The sequence below is a fragment of the Oryctolagus cuniculus genome, chromosome 21, assembly GCF_964237555.1.
Source record: "Oryctolagus cuniculus chromosome 21, mOryCun1.1, whole genome shotgun sequence".
Classification (NCBI taxonomy): domain Eukaryota; kingdom Metazoa; phylum Chordata; class Mammalia; order Lagomorpha; family Leporidae; genus Oryctolagus; species Oryctolagus cuniculus.
Genome location: NC_091452.1, coordinates 9,964,042 through 9,984,305, shown reverse-complemented (window position 1 = coordinate 9,984,305; position 20,264 = coordinate 9,964,042). Strand labels below are relative to the sequence as shown.

At 55.1% G+C, this 20,264-nt stretch overlaps 1 protein-coding gene across 12 annotated transcripts in view; it reads right to left on the bottom strand.

Moving 5' to 3' along the window:
• Positions 1–20,264, bottom strand: part of RPH3A (rabphilin 3A) — a 247,561-nt gene that overhangs the window by 93,054 nt on the left and 134,243 nt on the right. For 4 of the 12 annotated variants that reach the window (XM_051826562.2, XM_051826564.2, XM_051826568.2 and 1 more), the window contains one exon: positions 10,179–10,299. The exons of 2 other annotated variants lie outside the window; for them this stretch is intronic. The gene's annotated coding sequence lies outside the window, so the exon portion shown is untranslated. Of the gene's footprint in view, positions 1–10,178; positions 10,300–10,433; positions 10,907–20,264 lie in introns of those variants that run through there. 6 more of the 12 variants (XM_051826561.2, XM_051826566.2, XM_008272271.3 and 3 more) reach the window with 4 other exon arrangements.

The following is a 20,264-nucleotide window of genomic DNA, read 5'->3' as shown; positions in this document are numbered from 1 at the left end:
TGAGCCACAGTGTCAGCCAAGAATTCCACTTTGACATACACACATCTGGGTGTTCAGTCTCTGGCTGTGTGGCTCTGGGGGACTGAGGCCTCCTCTGTCCGTACAGCCTCAATGTTCTTGTCTGACAGCTGGGGGCGATGCTGCCGCCTCCTGCCCCAGGCTTTGCGAGGATTGAGTGAGATCACTTACAGAACCCAAAGCACAGGACTGAGGCCCGGCACGAGCTCCAAGACTCTGTGCAGAGGCCTGGGGAGCCCCACAGCCCCTGGCTCCTGCTCTCCCAGCTCGGAAGTTGAAGCTCGGGGACACAGCTGCCTGCGTGGTACAGCTGGGACTTGGGCGCAAAGGAGCAAGATCTTAGCTCAGGGCTCTAACAAGAGGATGAAGAAACACTGGGTGCTGGTGGGAGCCACCCCCTCCCTGGGGGTCAGAGAGCCAAGGCTGCCCTCACTGTCCGGGTGGGCCAGAAGGGACAGCCCCAAGGGCTCCCCTCCCAGACCCGCCCCTGTGACAACCAAACCATGAACTGTCGCACCTCGGGACTCCTCCCAAGGCTGGGCCCCTCTGGCCACCCGAGGCCTCTGCTGCCAGCTTCTGTGATGTTTCACCCTTGGAGCGGGTTCTGAGCCCCGGATCTCTCCCCGGGAGCCCTTCAGCATTGGAGGAGGGGACCCAGGCCCCGTGAGGCTGACTCTGGGTGGGAGTGGGGCCTCCACAGAGAGGGGAAGCCAACACCTTGCAGGCGGGCAAGGGCTCGGCTTCAGCCGGGGAACTGCTCTGTAACACACACACACACACACACACACACTCACCCACACGTGTTCACACACACACCCTGACACCTGCTCACACGCAGACCCACATACACACACACCTATACACAATGCATACAACACACTCACCCACATGTGTTCACATACACACCCTGACACCTGCTCACATGCAGACCCACTCACACACACACCTATACACAATGCATACAACACACTCACACGTGTTCACACACACACCCTGACACCTGCTCACATGCAGACCCACATACTCACACACCTATACACAATGCATATAACACAGTCACCCACATGTGTTCACACACACACCCTGACACCTGCTCACACGCAGACCCACATACTCACACACCTATACACAATGCATATAACACAGTCACCCACATGTGTTCACACACACACCCTGACACCTGCTCACACGCGGACCCACATACACACACACCTATACACAATGCATACAACACACCCACATGTGTTCACACACACACCCTGACACCTGCTCACACGCAGACCCACTCACACACACACCTATACACAATGCATACAATACACTCACCCACACGTGTTCACACACACACCCCAACACCTGCTCACACGCAGACCCACATACTCACACACCTATACACAATGCATACAACACACACACCCTGACACCTGCTCACACGCAGACCCACATACTCACACACACACCTATACACAATGCATACAACACACTCACCCACACATGTTCACACACACACCGGCACCTGCTCACATGCAGACCCACTCACACACACACCTATACACAATGCATACAACACACTCACCCACACGTGTTCACACACACACCCCAACACCTGCTCACACACAGACCCACACAACGCACAGGGCACATCCAGCAGACCCGGCAGGAACGCGACTGCCCTATCTGTCTAGCACCCCAGTTCTCATAAGGAAGTGATCACACAGAGCATGGCAAGCATTGCCTCACTTCCCTCTCAAGCCACCCCCTAACTTACAGTATCACCACGGCCATCGTGCAAAAGGAACAGAGGCTGAGAAAGCCACAGAGGCAGACAGCAGCAGAGCCGCATCTCGGACCTGGAGCCATCCTGCCCCAGACGCCCTGAGGTGCACACCCCTGCCTCCTGGGCACGCCCATGGGGTGTATGTCGCCAGAGGTCAGCATGAAGCAGCTGACATCTCCCTGCACCTCGCACTGAGTGGGGGCGGAGGGTCCTCCGTGCAAGTGTGGCTCCACCTCCAGAGAGCACACGGCTCGTCAGCACCCGGAGGAACCTCAGTAACACTCCAGGTTGCCGGGTGAGATGAACACACTCCAGAAAAGCAGGCAAACAGTGCGCACTGTGCCTTGGATGCAATTGAACAGCATTTGTCTCTGATGTCTTCATGTCAATGGCTGAGGGGTTCAGGGTGGAAACTTGACCTATGTGTGGGGTTGGAGAGGTGGGCTGGGGGGACTATAGGTCACTGGGGGCGTGTCTGGGAGGGTGCTCCTCCTGAGAGGTGATTATTTGAACGCAAGGTCAGCCTGGAGCCCCCTCCTTCCTCCCTCTCCCTCTTTCCTCCTCTCCCCCCCCTTTCTTTCCCTCTCTGTCTATCCCCCTCTCCCTCTCTCTCCCCCTCCTCCCTGCTCACCACGCGCTCATCCTTCCACACCCACCGCGACCAGCCCCCACCAGATGCTGGAACGTGAGGCCGATGGATCCAAACTGTAAGGTGAAATGACCTCTCTTTTCCCAAGAAGCTTTTTTTTTTTTTTTTGACAGGCAGAGTGGACAGTGAGAGAGAGAGAGACAGAGAGAAAGGTCTTCCTTTGCCGTTGGTTCACCCTCCAATGGCCGCCGCTGCTGGCATGCTGCAGCCGGCATACCGCACTGATCCGAAGGCAGGAGCCAGGTGCTTCTCCTGGTCTCCCATGGGGTGCAGGGCCCAAGGACTTGGGCCATCCTCCACTGCACTCCCTGGCCACAGCAGAGAGTTGGCCTGGAAGAGGGGCAACCGGGACAGAATCCGGCGCCCCAACCGGGACTAGAACCTGGGGTGCTGGTGCTGCAGGCGGAGGATTAGCCTAGTGAGCCGTGGCGCCGGCTCCCAAGAAGCTTTCTAGTCAGGCATTCCAGCCAAAGTAAGGAGCATCACACGAGTACGCAAGGGTTAAACACGCACTTCAGAAACGGGTGGGCCTTAGGAACAAATGACCCTGGGGTGTGCACGGAGCCCTGTGGTTAAGACGCCCACGCTCCAAACTCCAGCCTCCTGCTAGCGTGCACCCTGGGGGGCAGCAGTGATGGCTCAGGTAACAGGTCCCCGTCACCCACACGGGATTGAGTTCCTGCTCCCAGGTTCAGCCTGGTCCAGCCCCAGCCACTGGGCATTTGGGAGTAAACAAGCAGGTGGGGGTGTGCTTGCTCGCTCGCTCGCTCGCTCTCTCCCTCCCTTTCTTCCTCCCTCCTCCCCGCTGCCCTTGAAAAAATAAATAAATAACTTCTAAAAACACTGACACTGAATAAAAGCATAAAAGCAAGAGACCATGAGCTCTACAGCACATCATTTACTCTAACGAAAACGTCCTGTTTTGATGGTGCAGCCACAAACAAGAGAGCCGTCCGTTAATGGCACCGACTAAGGAAACGGATAAAAGGGAACAAAGAATGGAAAACTGAGAAAGACGCCTGCAGGGAGCAAGGACGATTGAGTCCCAGCAAGTGACAAAGGCAGAATCACGCAACTCCCAGGGCCTGGCTGCAAAGCTCAACCACTGCTCAGGGGCACGGCGCATGCACATCCATGGCTAACCAGGAGCCAGCTCCCTCCCCTTGTTGTCCAAGGCAGCGCGATCCCTCCTGGACACCATTATTCTTTCCCTGGGGACCTTCCCCAAAGCCGTCACCCATTGTATGGAAGACCACGCATGCCCGGACCCCTCCGCAGACGGAAGCCGAGGCTGGCTACTGAGGCCTGCCCTGGCCGGTCAGCACCTTCCAAGAGGAAAAGAGAATCAAGTCTCCAGGAACAGCAGTGGGCCCCTCAGAGAGGCAAGACTGAGGCACGTCTCAGAGACTGCTCACCTACTGCTGCAGGCGGCAGCCTTACCCACGATGCCGCAGCACCAGCTCCTGCCCCAACCGTATCTTGCTCAGCTCTTGCTCTCTGGTGCCCGCCCACCGCCGACTCCCTTCCCAGCCAAGCTGGTCAGTTCCAGGTACAACAGGTGGGTCTCTAGCAGGTAGAGCTGCAGACCCAGCAGTGGCATCTTGCGTCTCTAAACTTGGGGAGAGAGACGTGGCCAGACACCAGCCTGCATGGGCTCTAGAGTGCCCTGTCCAGCTCCACCCCGCCAGGTGACTCCAGCCGCTGCCCGTTGGGGGAAATCTGTGAGCTGCTCCCTTTTCCTCCAGTGAGACGACCTTGCCTTTTTGCCAGCATGGCCGTGGCATATGCCCCTTGATTCGTTGGCCCCTGCTCCCAGCCAGAGCCCCTCTCCACGTTCCCCCCCAGGATCACAACTACTGACACAAGACAGAGGGTGCCAGGAGGATGGACCGGGTCCCGAGTGGACCGCACGTGTGCTTCCCGGCAGCCTCTCGCTCGGGAGGGTCTCTCAACAAACTGCCAGAAGGCATCTCTCTCCTGGCATGGCAGCCCCAGCACGCCGCCCGCCCCCAGAGGCTGGCACCGCGCGCGGCTTACGTAATCTGCCCTGTGCTGAAAGCTGCTTCCATTCACAAGTCCCTGCCTGTCGCTGTGTAGGTGCATCGAAGAGGAGAAGCGGGAGGAAGGACAGGAAGGAGGAGGAACAGAGAAGCCAGAAGCTGGTGAATGAAGCCACTGGGTGGGAGGCGCTGGCTGATGAGGGTGGGTGGGTCCCTCCCCGTGGGCCCCTCCCCTTAACTAAATCATCCGCCAAGCATTGTCCGGCTGCTGTCCGGTCAGTCTCCTCTCGGTGAATTGCAGTGAATAGGGCCAAAGCCCCCCAGCTCCCCAAGGCACATTGTCTCTCCTAGCGGGACTACTACGCCAGCGTCCACCAGGGCTCCATCACAACGAGATTCAAGCATTCATTGTATCATCACCACTAAGGACAGCAAGACAACAACTTCGAGGAAACTGCGGCACCATTGCAGACAGCGGCCTGGTGCCTGGCACTGCCGCCTCCCCCATGTCCCTGGCCTACCAGGGGAGCAGAGCTGGGCTGAAAGAATCAGCTTTGGGCCCTTGGCAAAGAGGCCAGGGCTCCCATGTGGACGTGAAAGTGTTTTTACCTTTCACAAAAACCCATTCCCTACAGCAGTGGGGGCCTGTGAACACCCCAGGCTGCAGCTGTGCTGGGTGCTCCCGACACACGTCTGCAGGGGAACAGGTCCCCAGGGAGGCTGGTGTCGCCCCGGAGCAGGGAGGACCACCCTTTGAGAACCCCTGACTCTGGCGCACCGGGCTGCACCAGGCTCCCTCGGGCGGCGAGAGTTTTTCACCCACAATGTCCTCCTCCCTCTGTTCCTTGCACCCTCTCTCGCCTGCAAGGCTTGGCGTCAGCCGGCTGTACTCCCCGTCTGAAAAGCAAGACCTGGAGCAGGTGTGCAGCCTTGCAGTGAGATGTCCATGTCCCACACCAGAGCACCTGGGTCCCCTTCCTGCCTCTAGCTCCTGGCTCTAGCTTCCTGCTAATGCTGACACCGGGAAGCACTGGCGACGGCTCCAATAACTGGGTTCTTGCCACCCACATAGAAGATCTGGATTGGGTGCCTGGCTCTCAGCTTCATCTCCAGCCACCACGGACATCTGGGGAGTGAACCAGAGGATGGGAGCTAACTACCTTTCTCTCTTCCTCCCCTTCCAATAAATGAATAATTTTTTAAAAATTCTGTGTCACTTTTAGGAAAGGCCACCGGGACTTCTCACTAAATGTCAATGCCTGAGAAGGCCGCATGTGCTAACCCACCCACCAGCATCTGCCCTTGAACCAAGAGCAAAGCCTCAAGACGAAGAATGAAACTGCAGGTGTCAGGACCCAAGTGCTGGGGTGACTAAGGAGACCCTCTTTGTACCACCGCTCCGCATCCGGTAGGCAGCCACCGATGTTCTCTAAGCCTTTGCCACCTTTTTAGTCCCAGTGCCCACCATGGGAACGGGCAGGGACTCAGTAAGTGCACAATGTGTGTGCAGATGGCAGTGAGCACTCTAGCAGGAGACAGACATGAAGCAGATGACAGAGGAGAGCAAGACCTTTCCACCAGCCCTTCACCAATGACTCATCAGAATCAACAAACACTGAGTGCCTACTGCATGCAGGCAACAGACCGGACCAAGATCCAAAGGCAGCTCCCAACCTGACCCGTCCAGTAGTCGGTCAGCTGTGATCTCCTTGCTGAGCACCTGCTGTATGCTGGCTTCAGTCCCCAGACGGAAAGCCCCGCTGGGGCTGTGAGCCCCTCGCCCTGGAGCCCCTCAGGAGCCCTGCAGAGGAGCCCTGTGACAGGGGAAGCGCCCCCAGGGAGCGAAGGCAAAGCTGCGATTTCCTAGAGAAAATCCACAGCTCAGAGCTCAGAGGTTGGGATGATTCAGCAAAAACCTCCCAGGGATTTGGAAGCGGGACAAAAGATTCCGAGCAGGCAGTTGGCTTCCTCCCAGAACTCCCCTGTGGGGCTGCCTGCCACGCTCACGGCTGCCCGGTGATCTGCGTGCAGCCTCTCGGGCCTGTGGGCAAGGGGACCGCACACCCATTTCACAGATGAAGAAAATGAGGCCCAAGGACCTCCAGCCATTGCACCAGGATCCCTGTGGGGAACAAGAGGGAGTGGAAGCCTCCTCTCTCCAAGCCTCGTCCTCTCTCCCTGGCCCCCCACTGCACACCTGGCCCAGGGAACGACCCTCCCTCCATTTCACCCCACCACGTTTTGATCGGGGTGACCACTGTCAGCCGCATTAACCCATTGCTAACACCGAGGCATCTCACTCCTTGTGAGGTTCAATATCCTGTACTCTGTAAGCATTAGCTCCTGCGGTACTCACGACTCTGCTATTATCTCCATTTCCCAGATGGGGAAACTGAGGCCAGAGCGGTGAAACAACACAACCGGGGAGCGGGACCACCACCACCACCCCCCAAGCTCGGGAGAGCTGCTCGTAGTCCTGGAGCCCACGTTCTTACCCTGGACCCTGCGCTACCCCAACACACCCAACAAAAAAGCCGAGCCTCAGAGAGGTTGCTGTTCCCCACGCTGCAGCTCCCGGAGGCTCACAGAGAGGCTGGGGAGGCACCCGGGTGGGGACAGGAAAAGGGGCTATTTTTGTGGTTCCTCCTTCAGTCTCTGCACACCCAGGCTCCCTCTCCATCCTGGGCAGCAGTGAATAATTGAAGCTCCTCGGCTCCAGCCCACCTCGACTGGGTCCCGGGTTTATTTTTAGCCCAGGTTACAGCCACAGTTCTTCACAGAAATAAACCGTGCTGTCTCCCCATTGCCTTTCCAACAACCCCTCACTCGTCTGCATTTGTGACCGGCTCCCCCACGCAACAGGGAGTGAGAGCTGGTGGCCCGTCCCTGTGTCATGGCGAGCTTCACAGGTAGCCACCAGCTCTCTGTGGTCCACATACAGACAGCGGTAGGGCTAAATCAAGAGCAATGTCACAGCCTACGAATGACCCCCGGGGCAGCCACAGCCAAGGCCTCCAGCTTGTGCACAGCACGGTAAGGACAAACACAGAGCAGGCTGTGGGCCCGGCTTTCCAGGCCACCCCTTGGGGTTGCAGGGTCTCTGATCTCTGCCTCCCCACTGCCAGTGAGAAAGGAAGTGTCCACACTTGTCTCCGGATCAAGCTTCCCCTCCCAGCACGGGCAGGAGAGAAGCGACTCGATCCCCGCCTGGAGCAGCTCAGGTGGAGGGGGCCATGGGAGCCCCAGCAGGGGTGAGGGGTGCGATGCCTTGGCTTTGGTAATGGTGGACCCATGTGTTGCTGAACCATGACTTGCTGTGTGGTCCTGGGCAAGCTGCTGTCCCTCTCTGGGCCCCCTTGAGAGGGGTGGCACTAAATCAAAGGCTCTGAACTTGGGGTGTTTGGACAGGCACTGGGGGGATCCACAGATACCCTGATGCTGTGTGTCTGTGTGCTGGGCATCTTTGCAGGGCGGAGAGTCTCCAAGGGGGTCCTTGCTGTTACCCCAAGAGAAGTCGTCACGTAATCTTCAAGTGATACAAAAATCCACACATCTACACAGCTGAGGCCATAAACAGAGCAGACCCCTTTCCCCTGGCCACAGGATTTTAGGAACCGCACGAAGTTCCCACAAGAGACGCCCTGCCCCAGTCCTGATTCATCTCAAACAGGGCCTCTCCAACAGCCATTCTGAATTCCCAAACACAGTGCTAACTCTTCCTAGAAATGTCGGCCACACACACACACACACACACACACCCATCGCATAGTCACAGGACCTCAGAGTTGGACAGGACCTTGGGTCACCTCGAGTGGCTGCCTCATTGTCCATATGGGGAAACTGAGGCCCAGGAAGAGGGGACCAAGCTGAGGCTGCAGCCCAGGCTCCTGATCTGAGTCCAAAGCTCTTTCCAGAAACCTCCCTGTCCCTTCCTCTGGTGCACCACAATGCACCACTTCCAACGTGATGGGGAGGAGGGAGGGCAGCCTCTTGGATCTTAGCCACCCTCAAGGAAGTAAGAGAGCAGGCAGAGGGCTGGGAGGGGCCCGCATTGGAACAACCCAGTCCCAGCTGCTTCAGCAGGACTGTGGACCCTGCATGGCTGAAGTGGATGTTTAAGCAGTAAAAATATTCTGCAGGGTTGGTGAGGCTGTCTTGAGGCCCCCCGTGGCTCCCTTGGTTAACTGTCCAAGATCCCTGCAACCCTCCTCCCAACCCAGCATTAAATGGTTAACAGTACAGCAGGGGACACCTAAGCCCCTTCCCCTCACCCCCCACCTGACTCCAGGGCCCCAGCCATGGTCCCCTCTGATCAGTGAAGGCTCAAGTTCAATATCTCACATCACCCATGGCCAGATCTGTGGCTCCTTCTTTGAACCAAATCTGCTCCCATTCATCATTCACACTTGAGGCTGCCCAGGGGGAGGCAAAGGCTACTTCCTCCTCAAGGTCACCCAGCCAGGGAGGCCCAGAGAGAAGTCAGGGTCAGGGGGCGACAGAATCTTGGTGCTAACCGCCCAGTGACCCTCCCCCTCCTCCTGTCATCCCGCCTGCCCAGGCACAAGCCTCAGGACCTCTGCATCCCCTCCTGGCTCTGGGGAAGAAAAGGACTGAATGGACCCCACTCTGTTTCAGGCTTGCCCATCTCTGCGGCAGGTGTGTTATCCCCCCCACCTCCCACAGCAAGAACCTAAAGAGGAAATCCTTGGGGAAGCAGAAGGCTGAAGTAGTCCCTGAGATCATCGCAAAGATGCTAAAAATAAGGATATTCATTTCCAGAAAGGTAGATGTAATTAAAGCAGAAAGCAAAGAGAAATCCCCTTTTGATGGGTCACAGATCAGCTGCAAGACATTTCAAAATTAAATGTGAGCTTTTGGATTCAGTTCCTCCGCTTCCCACTCACTAACAGGTTGGTCCAGGCTTACCCCAATTCAAGATCTCAGAAGCAGCAGCTGGCCCAGGGCAGGTGGCCTGCCCAGGAACAGATCTGATGCTGGAGCCTGGGACCCTCCTCTAGAATCTGATCGAGCTCTGTCCCTCTCCCACTCCCCTGACAGACTCCCATGCCAGTACCAGGAGGTACCACCCATACGATCGTTGCAGGTTACAGCACCTGCTCAGCAGGTAACCGGCTGCTCCCTTCTGGTCTTCTTGACCCCTTGCTCCAAGCAAAGTGTGGTTTCCCATCTCAGGAAACCCAGAATAGCCAACCTTGCAGAAATCACCACAATTAAATTACTCAGCTATGCCTGGCACAGTTAAAGCCATCCTATGCAAGCTTCACCCAGTGTGCCCAGGCAAGGGTTAGCCTGTAATTCTCAAGTGCCCTCCTGTGCAGAACCCCAGTGCTCATCCACAAAATCAGAAATGCAGGACCTACTACACCAGACTGGCCAGTGAGTTAACCACAAAGGGTTAACTCACTCAGAAAACTGCTGGCTACTTTCAAGAGCTTCTGCTGCTAGGGAAAGGGTAAATTGGGCATAAGCCACAGTCTTGATCATATCACCAAAAATATGAGCACATTTTACCCCTCCTTGGGCACCGAGCGGAAACCTCATTTGGCTTTGGGGTGCCACTTTGTGATCAAACATTGCAGATTGTGGGCAGATAAACGTGGCCACTACCCCTCACCTCCCAACGACCCTGTACCCCATCAGCTCCTGCACACACACAACTGGGATTCCAATACCGCTAGCCCATTTGCATGGCTGAGAAGAATATGTCACTCACCGCAACACTGGAGGACTGCAGGGGGAACGGGTGAGCCAAATTCGCGCCCACTCCTGCCTCGGCTGCTGGGAGGGAAGACGCTAAGTCCTGATGACTTGGTCCGAAAGCTCAGCAGAGGTGCCTGAAAGAAAATTGTTCATCTGACTCTCCTGTTCTTCCCAAAATAAAATCACGGCACCAGCATGCACACACACACACACACAGAAACAGACACACTAACTTTAAATCCTGCAAGACCAAGACAAAAAGAAATACCACTGCTGGAAGAGTCCGGTCAGAGAGTCGGTGGACAAGGCTGACGGTGGATCTTGTAGTCTGTCCTCATGGACGAAGGCTTATGCTCTGTAAGCCTCTGCCTGCCTCTCTCTCTCTCTCTCTCTCTCTCTCTCTCTCTCTCTCCCCTCCTCTCCCCCCTTGTCTCCCTATCTCCTCTCTTCTCGCTCCCTCTCCTGTCCGCGTAGGCAACTCTGGGCTGCTGGCAGTAGACGAATCAATCGCTTCCCCAGCGCCTGATTCGGCGGTGGCAGCCACCAGTACTGCAAAACGCTGTGTGAGTGAGGGAGGGGGCAGCAGCTTCCCAGAGCAGGGGGAACCAAGCCTGCTTCCCACCCGTGATTTATGTGTGCAGTGCCTGGAGAAAAGAAAGGTGGGAAGCCGGCAGGGGAGGCTGGGCGCTCGCTCCAGAGATCCCAGCTGGTGGAAACAGCAATCAGCGCATCGGCGGTCAGCACCGCGGACAGCGCTGAGATGCAGCGGAGGAAGGGATGGGCGGGACACCAACCCCCGGCAGAGAAGTGAAGTTACAGGCAGTTAGAGCAGGGAAGGGGAGGCCAGAGGGACAGTCAAAATCACACAGTCGAGTGACAGCCTACCTACCACACTCTGTGCTAATCCTGTTGCTCACTTGCTGAGCAAAGGAGCTGTGCAGCACACACCCAGACTTCCACTGCTTCTCCCTGCTCAGAAAAGAATTCGACCATGAGTTCTCCCCGACAAAGTTCAGCCAGGCTGGTTTGTCCTCACCCACATGGCTGCAGATTTCTTACCTGTACCTTGTGTCACTCGGAATTGAGAGAACAGACAAGGCTCGGGAAACGGATAACAGGACGGGTTATTTGAATAACCACTTGAAAGGTTTCTGGGAGCCAGATTGAGCCCCTAACAACCTTGGAAAAATCATTTGATGTTTCCAAGCCCCCTATATAAAATGAAGATATGACGATCTTATTTCCTTAAAGATAGGAAGCAAGAGGCTAAAAAAAAAATTAAGAACTCCAAGATATTGGACTGCTATGAGTCCATGATCTGTAACCTGTCCTACAACTCAAATATTTTTACTAAAGGATAAAGGAATTGACAGCCAACCCAGAATGACACGTCAACCTCCTCCCTTCATCATGTGGCCCGATGAGGATGAAGCTTGGAAATTTTAGGAGTTTTAAATCAGACAACTCAGGTTGATGATGGTGACAATGATTGTGGTGATGATACTGATGGTGATGATGGTGTTGGCAATGATTAGTGATGATGGTGATGCTGATGCTGATGGTGGCAGTGGGGCTGGCAGTGATGGTTATAGAGGCTACTGGGAACCTACCACATGCCAGATATTCTGCTAGGAATTTACCTCTATCATTTCCTGAGTCTACATCTTGACCTTCTGAGAATACTATTAGTATCCCCATTTTATAGATGATAAAATTGAAACTCAAGAAAGTGCCTTGCTCAAGGGAACCCTGCAAGTGGTGGGTGTAGAAGCCCAGGGTTGTATGATTGCAGTCTCAGCACATCTCCATCTCAGCTCAAATCAACCATTCTATGTTGTTTGGAAATGTCACATTGAATAGTTTCTGGGAAGACCCATTGTATAAATTCCATCCCCTCATCTCACAGATGAGGACCAGAGTGGGGCAATGACTTTCCCACAGCAAAGGAGCTGGGAACTGACAGTGTTGAGTGTGAGACCCAATCCTTTCGGATGCCAAGACCTGTGTTATATACCTACGACAGTCCCAGGTACGCAGTAAGCTCCCAGTAAGCATTTGAAGAGTAATTGAAAATGCTAGAGAGAGAAAAACAACTCACACTGAATGCTGGTCATGGAATCAGATCCCAGTAGTCGCCCACCCACAGATTTCCTGGCCACTGGGCCTGCACTGTCAGAGAGGTCTGTTGTAGATTCACGTCGTCCTACCTGACTGCTGTCTAACACTTACTATGTGCTGGGCAGCCTGCCAGCTCCAGCTTCATGGGGAGCAGGCTCCTGTTGCCCATGTTCAGATGAGAGAAGCTCGCAAGCTCACACAGCCAGGGAGAGGCAGAGGCAAGGGCGCAAATCATGGGTCTGACTCCGAAGTCTATGCTTTGTTTTTTTTTTCAACCACGCTGCTAGTTTTTCTCAAACCAGGCCCCACAGAGTCTCCTGTGGAAGTGAAAAGGAGGCCTGAGTTGACCCCCAGTCTGGTTTCAACTGGAACAATTGTGCTTTTCACTGTTTTTGCATACCGGGCATGTGCCCAAGCCTCCATTGAAACAAGGACTTTGCAGCAAAATGAAATAATAATAATATGGTTGAAACCAGAGCTCTGCACCTCCCTGGTGCCTGTGCTGTCCAGGAAGTTGCCCCACTTTCTCAGGTGGCCTTGTGCACCCCTCCCTCACCTCTGTGCTGTCCACCTCTAAGCCCCTCTCCTGTCCTCAGTTCCTGTGGACACCTCTTCATTCGAAGAACCGGCTGCTGCCGTCAGCTCTGATGCCTGTGTAGTACTGCAGCATGGAGATGCCTGGAAACCGGACTCCGCAAGCCAGAGCCTAGGCAGGCTCTGCTTCCCCCAGTCTCCATTCAGACATGGAGCATTGCAAAGAGGTTTCTCGGGGCCCTGCTTTGCTCCGCCCTGGTTCTGCTGATGTCAGAGGTAGTTCATTAAGACACTCCTCCACCCCATGGAGGATGAGAAATGATGACAGCGGTGATAACTGTGACAACAAAAGCTGCCCACCGTGCTCTGGGTGGTTCCTGTGCGCCAATATTATTTCATCTCCACCACAATCCTGGGTTCAGAGGGTCATGGTTTTATTTCCATTTTACAAGTGAGAAAACTGAGACCCAGGTGCCTAAAGCAATTAAGCCGCCTGAGGCCGTTTGGTTCATGAGTGTTGGGGATGGAACCTGAACCAACAGCCTCTGGGATTATGATCCTATTACAAGGGTCTGTCCTATTGGCTTTGGGGGCTTAGTGGTTGCAAGGTGCCATACTCCATCACCCCAGGGCTATTCTTGACTTACAACAGTGCAGTGAGGTTGCTGTGGTATTTACCCATTTTACAGATGAGGAAATTAGACACGGAGAGTCCAGGTGACTTGCCCCAAGCGACATAGTTAGGAGGGGAGGAAGGGTCCCTCACTCTTTGTCCCCCAAGGAGATGGTACTGAGAGAGCCCAGGAAGAAAGGAGGTTCCCACTGCATTGAGCAAGTGCAGCAAGAAGCATGACAGCCCCGAAGATGTCCACACCCAACCACTAAAGGTGGTGAATGTGTTATCCTATGTGGCCAGGAGGACTGTTAAGGATCTGGGGATAGGAAGATTTGGGAGGGCTCCAAATGGGGACAAGTTATTTAGGTCAAATGTCACCACCAAGGTCCTTCCAAGAGGCGGGTCAGAGGGTCAGAGTGAGAGAGGACATGTGGTGGTGGGGCAGGGAAGGAGGAGGAGAGGGACAGGTGCTATGCTGCGGGTCTTGGAGACAGAGGATGTGGGCAGCCTCTGGGCGCTGGGAAAGGCAAAGAAACAGACCGTCCCCTAGAGCCTCCCGAAGGAACACGGCCCTGCTGCCAAAACCATGACTTTATGATTCAGGTTGTGGTTATTTGTTACAGAAGCAAAAGGAAACCAACAGAGCCGAGTCGGCCAGGCAACTTGAGGAGCCCACAGGAATCACAACTGGGCTCCCTCCTGCACAAAGGACCCAACACGGGGTCATGCTGCAACCTACTCTGAACAGTACTGTGTGCATGTGTGTGCACCTGCGTGTACGCATACACGCACTCACACACACATGCACCCCTGCACGTGTACACGCAGGAGGGATCTCTAGAGACAGAACTGATGCTCAAAGCTGAGCCTGACCACTGGGCTCTGTCTCCTGAACTCCATGCCTTACTCACTCTGTCCTCTTCCTCCTTCAAGGCCTCCGGGGATGCACTATCACCAGGAGGCAATGTCACCGGCCAGACCTGCAGGAGCACAGTCGGATGATCAGTCAGAGGCAGAACAGGACATGAAGTGGAGAGCCGAGAGTGCAAGAGAGAAAGGAGCGAGAGAGGGAATTGCTGCATCCTGCCTGTCCCCCCTCTGACCCCTTCCCACCAAGGCTAGGGGCCAGTCCTGGCAAGCCTCCTTAGGGGAAAACAGAGTAATTTCAGAGAAGACACAGTGTCCCCAAGGAGACAAGCCTTCAAAACAAGTTACCGAGTATCATTTCTTGCTCAGTCATCATCTCCAGGCAACTCAGCATCGTCAGGCTAGGCACCGCTGGGAGACAGGAACCCGACCTGGAGGCCTTGGGTTTGATGCTTGGCTCCCCTGTCAGCTGTGTGACCTTGAGTGTGACCCTGGCATGCACTGAGCCTCAGCTTCCTCAACTATGTAATGGGACCACAGCACCTTCCCTGGCCACTTTCCACGAGGCCAAGATGTTTCATGGAGGTGATAGCTGTGGGTCAGGAACAACAGCTCTGATTTACGAAGCACCTGCTGTGTGCTGAGTGCTTATCCAGATTCCGCCCATCCTCAAGAAGTGTGGGTCAGTGTCCAGCCCAAAGTGGCCACAGGCACTGGAGGAAGCAAGGCAACAGCAGAGATGCCAGCATGGAAGAGTTCAAGGCCAGGACGTAGAGCAGGGCTACCCGGGTCCTAATCTGACCCTGCCACAGCACAGCTGAGTGTCACTCAACCTCCCTGTGCCTCAGTTTCCCCATCTGTAGATGAGTGACAGCAGCTCCTCAGCTGGTTGTCACCAGGATCACATTAGCTGCTTTGTGCAAAAGTGCTCAGAGGAGTGCCTGGCCCACAGGGAGCTCCATGTCTGTCATTGCTGTTATTATCATTACCATTGTGATTACGATTTATTACTCAAGAGAGGTGTGCGGGATCCAAGTGATGACATAGGTGGTCTACAGACAGGTACCATTTTTTAACATTGAGCTATTACATATTTTATTTCTTTTTGATTTTTAAAAATTTATTTATTTAATTTATTTGAAAAGCACAGTTAGAGAGGAGGAGAGGCAGAGAGAAAGATCTTCCATTTGTTGATTCACTCCCTAAATGGTCACAACGGCTGGGGCAGGGCCAGGCTGAAGCCAGGAGCTTCATCCAGGTCTCCCACATGGGTACAAGGGCTCAAGTACTTGGACCACCTTCTACTGCCCTCCCAGGTGCATTAGCAGAGAGCTGGATCGGAAGTGGAGCAGCCGGTTCTGAAACCGGCACCCATATGGGATGCTGGTGGCATTGCAGGCAGAAACTTACCCTGCTGTGCCGCAACACATAGCCCTCAGTTATTTTAAAGTGCATTAGAAAAGCACTGTATTCCCATCTTCAGCAGCAACATGTTTTCTTGCATGCAAACTTATTTAAGTCAATGGAATGTAGGACAGAAATAAATTTGATTTTCTCTCTTATTGCCAACATCTCAATAGCACTCCCTGCTCTGCAGTGGTCAGTCCTCCAGGTATGCCAGGTGTGCCTGCCCACTCCCACCCCGCTCACCTTGGCAGCTGCGTCTCTCATGGCAGCTGTGCAGAGAGGCCAGGAACCCTGGGCACAGGGTCTCACGCCCGGAGGACCAAGGAAGCAGGCAGGATCTGCCCTCCCCCAGGATCTGTTTCTGGCCACGAACAAGAAACTGCTGGCTGCTGAGGGCCAACCACATGCCTGGCCCTCATCCACCCAAGGGATTGCCACCGCTATGGCTCCTCAACCAGACAGAGGGTCCCAGAACACAGCCCCACCCTGTGCGGGTCCAAGTTCGCAGAGCCCACGTTTGTTGCATGTGGAAGAACTGTATTATTCTTAGCGTGCTTGATGCTCGGGTCTCTTGTCTTACTGGACTCTCACGATGGGGGCCCATCCGCTTATCATAAACAGACCTTCCAGGCGTTCCCAGAACTCGGCAGGGGTCCCACACCAAGGAGCAAGCCAGCGGCTGCTGTCATCAGCCGAGCAGAGGACATGGGCTAGACCCTGACCAAGCAGGGGGTGGGCGGGCTGGGCTGGGAGGAGCCGGCGAGGCTGCCTGGGCAGTGAGAGGGGAGCTGAGCTGGGCCGACTTGAGACAAGGGAGGAGAAAAGAGCAGAGGGAGGCACAGCAGCTTCAGAAACAAGCTCAGGTGTCTTCCCACCCACCAAGACTTGGAGGACGGAGGGTGTTGATGTTGACTGAAAGAATCTGCACCCCCAACCCCGACGGAACCCACATTTTTTTTATTTTGACAGGCAGAGTGGACAGTGAGAGAGAGAGAGAAAGGTCTTCCTTTACTGTTGGTTCACCCTCCAATGGCCGCTGCGGCCGGCGCACCACACTGATCCGAAGCTGGGAGCCAGATGCTCCTCCTGGTCTCCCATGTGGGTGCAGGGCCCAAGCACTTGGGCCATCCTCCACTGCACTCCCGGGCCACAGCAGAGAGCTGGCCTGGAAGAGGGGCAACCGGGACAGAATCCGGCGCCCCCACTGGGACTAGAACCCGTTGTGCCAGCGCCGCAGGCGGAGGATTAGCCTAGTGAGCTGCAGCGCCGGCCCCCATATTTTCAAAAGGAGCTTCCAACTCAAATAAAAAAAGAATGAACCCCTAACTGAGGAATTCCCAGCCCTGTGACGGCAGGTGGGGAGACCCGGAGAGGGAGAGCGAGAGCGAGAGAGCGAGAGCAAGAGAGAGAGCGAGAGTAAGAAAGCGAGCTATTTCCAATCGCATCCTCCAAAGCACTCCCCCAGGAAGGTACTCTGAAGCCCCCAGTGTGGCTTTTCCCTGGAAATGAGCAAGCTGGATTCCTCATGGACCAGTTTCTGCCAAAGTCTCCCAAGAACGAGCAAGTGCCGGGTGGGTGGCTCAGCCACTCACCAAGCACCTCCCCCAACAACAGAGAGAAAGCTGACTTCCAGGCCTGCCTCTTCCCTTGCTGGCTGTGTGACCTCAGGCAAGTGGCTTCGCCTCTCTGAGTCTTAGCATCCTCATCTCTAAAACGAGGAAACCAGCCATACCTACAACCATCAGTTTCCTTGGGATCATTCAGTGAGAGTGAGTGGCCAGTGTTTTAACCACTGCTGCCACTACTAGGACTCGTATTATCTATTTCCCTATGCCAGACGCCAGGGACCCTGGGACGACTGAAGCTTCGCTCCTCTGAGCTGCAGGCCAGTGGCAGAGATAGAAAGAGCCCCCAGTTGCAACAGTGTGACAGGCGCTGAACTGTGGGAGGCAGGGGCAGGAGGGTGCTTTTTTTCCACTGCATGCATGCGATGGGAAGAAGCGGAACAAGGCCACGTCCACGGAGGCCAGGGGAAGCAGGTGGGGGAGCGGCCACGTGACCAGCCTCCCCGTGCCCAGAGCGCTCCTCCCGCCCCACTCCAGAGCTTGCCCCAACATCTGGGAGCATCTTTGCTCCAAGGAGGTTTCTCAGCATCCTACTTACGTAACCCTAACGCGACGCGACAGCTCCCCAGCAGGCCGGGGAGAGGGGACGTCCGTTTTTTCCCACGTGGCCAAGCAGCAAATGCAACAGCCAGGGCTGTAGATGGCGAGGCCACTTTTCCAGCAACAGAACAAGGTGCTGTCAGGCTGACCGGCAGGGGCCCAGGGGCACTGGCCCAGCCTGACTTGGGGGACGACCTTGTACTATGTGTCAGTTACCAGGTACACTTGACCAAGGAGACTTCAGACCGGAATTTAACCTAAGGAAATGTCTAGATGCACGTGCAGACTCCCACTGCTTAGACTAATGACACATTGGAAGCAACCTCCATGCCCAACAGCAGGGGGTCATTTAAATAAATCATGGCGTATCCCACACCGGGTGACAGGAAGCAGCTACTCCCCAGAAGGAGAAATCCTCATATCCAAAAGAAAATGTTTAACAATATGGTTTGACTCCATTGATGAATGTGGTCCTTGGAGAGGGTGCTTAGCCTGCCGGTTAAGACATCTGTGTCAGGGCCAGTGTTGTGGCCTGCCTGTGACACCGGCATCCCATGCAGGTTGCCAGTTCAAGCCCAGGCTGCTCCACTTTCCATCCAGCTTCCTGCTAACAAGCCTGGGAAAGCAGCAGAAGATGGTCCAAGTGCTTGGGCCCCTGCACCCACATGGGAGACCAGGAAGAAGCTCCCGGCTCCTGGCTTTAGACAGGCCCAGCCATGGCCGCTGTGGCCATTTTGGGAGTGAACCAGCAAATGGAAGATCTTTCTCTTTTTCTCTGTTTCTCCCTCTCTCTCTCTGTAACCCTGCCTTTATAATAAATAAACAAATCTTTAAAAAAGTTTTTAAAAATCTGTGTCCCACATCAGAATACACAGGTCCAATACCCATTTCCGGCTCCTAACTCCAGCTTCCTGCTAATGCAGACCCTGGGAGGAAGTGATGATGGCTCCAGGAGTTGAGTTCCTAGCATTCCCACAGGAGACCTGGCGTGAGTTATCTGTTCCTGGCGTCAGCCCCCGCTGGAGGGCTATGGTAGACATTTGGGGAGTGAACTAGCCAATAGGAGCTCTCTGTTTTCACTTTTCTTCTCAAATAAATTTAAAAAAAATGTTTTTAAATCAACATGTAGGCCGGCACCACAGCTCAATAGGCTAACCCTCCACCTAGCGGCGCCAGCACACCGGGTTCTAGTCCCGGTCGGGGCGCCGGATTCTGTCCCGGTTGCCCCTCTTCCAGTCCAGCTCTCTGCTGTGGCCAGGGAGTGCAGTGGAGGATGGCCCAAGTCCTTGGGCCCTGCACCCCATGGGAGACCAGGATAAGTACCTGGCTCCTGTCATCAGATCAACGTGGTGCGCCGGCCGCAGTGCGCCGGTCGCGGTGGCCATTGGAGGGTGAACCAATGGCAAAAGGAAGACCTTTCTCTCTGTCTCTCTCTCTCACTATCCACTCTGCCTGTCAAAAAAAAAAAAAAAATTAACATGTAAGGGCCTTGGGAAGAGAAAAATACCTGAAAGTCTTATTTTGTTTGTTTGTTTGTTTGTTTATTTAGGCTGGGGCAGGAGGTCGGCGGCAGTCTCCCGCCAGGTGGACCGATCCCACTCACCCTCACGGCAAACTCGGGAAGTCTTCAGCAGTGCCCCCTGCCCCCAGCACCAGAAGTGAGGAAAGCTAGCAAGGCGGGGCGGGGCCCCACGCACAGTCCGACTGCGCTTGGAAACTCTGCGGGCTTCTCTAAGGAGCCCGGTGATTGGCTGCAGGTGGTTTTCGGAGCAAGTACATGCAGTTCTCCAGGCCACCTGGAGGGGCGCCAAAGCATAAACCATTCGTTCTCCAGGGTCCTTGCTGATCCTGGCTTAATCCACTCCAGGGGGAGGGAGCAGAGTTCTGAGACCGCCCTTACCCATCTGCACGGGAGCAGGACTATTCGGCTCCCCAGCTGCCTGAGAGGAGCAGCCAGGATTGAAGCTCATCGGCGGGCTCCTTGGAGGGCTCTGCAAAGGGTATCTTCTCACAGGGCGGGCGGGCGGGCGGGCAGCCCAGCCTTAAGCCAGCCACATCCCATAGCAGAACACCTGGGCCTAAGGAGTCCTAGCTCCACTCTAGATTCCAGCTTTCTGCTGACACACACCCTGGGTGGCAGCACTGATGGCTCAAGGACTTGGGTCCCTGCCACCCCCCACGGGAGACCTGGATTGTGTTCTTGATTCCTGACTCCTGCCTGGCCCAGCTCCAGCTGCTGTGGGTATCTGGGGAGTGAACCAGCACTTGGGAGCTCTCCTGTCTCTCAAATAAATAAAATAAGGCAGGAAAAAAAAAAACCTATGTGCTCAACAAATGCCTGCTGAATCTGAAAGCAATAGCGATCATTTAGAAAATGCCACTGTTTTATCCG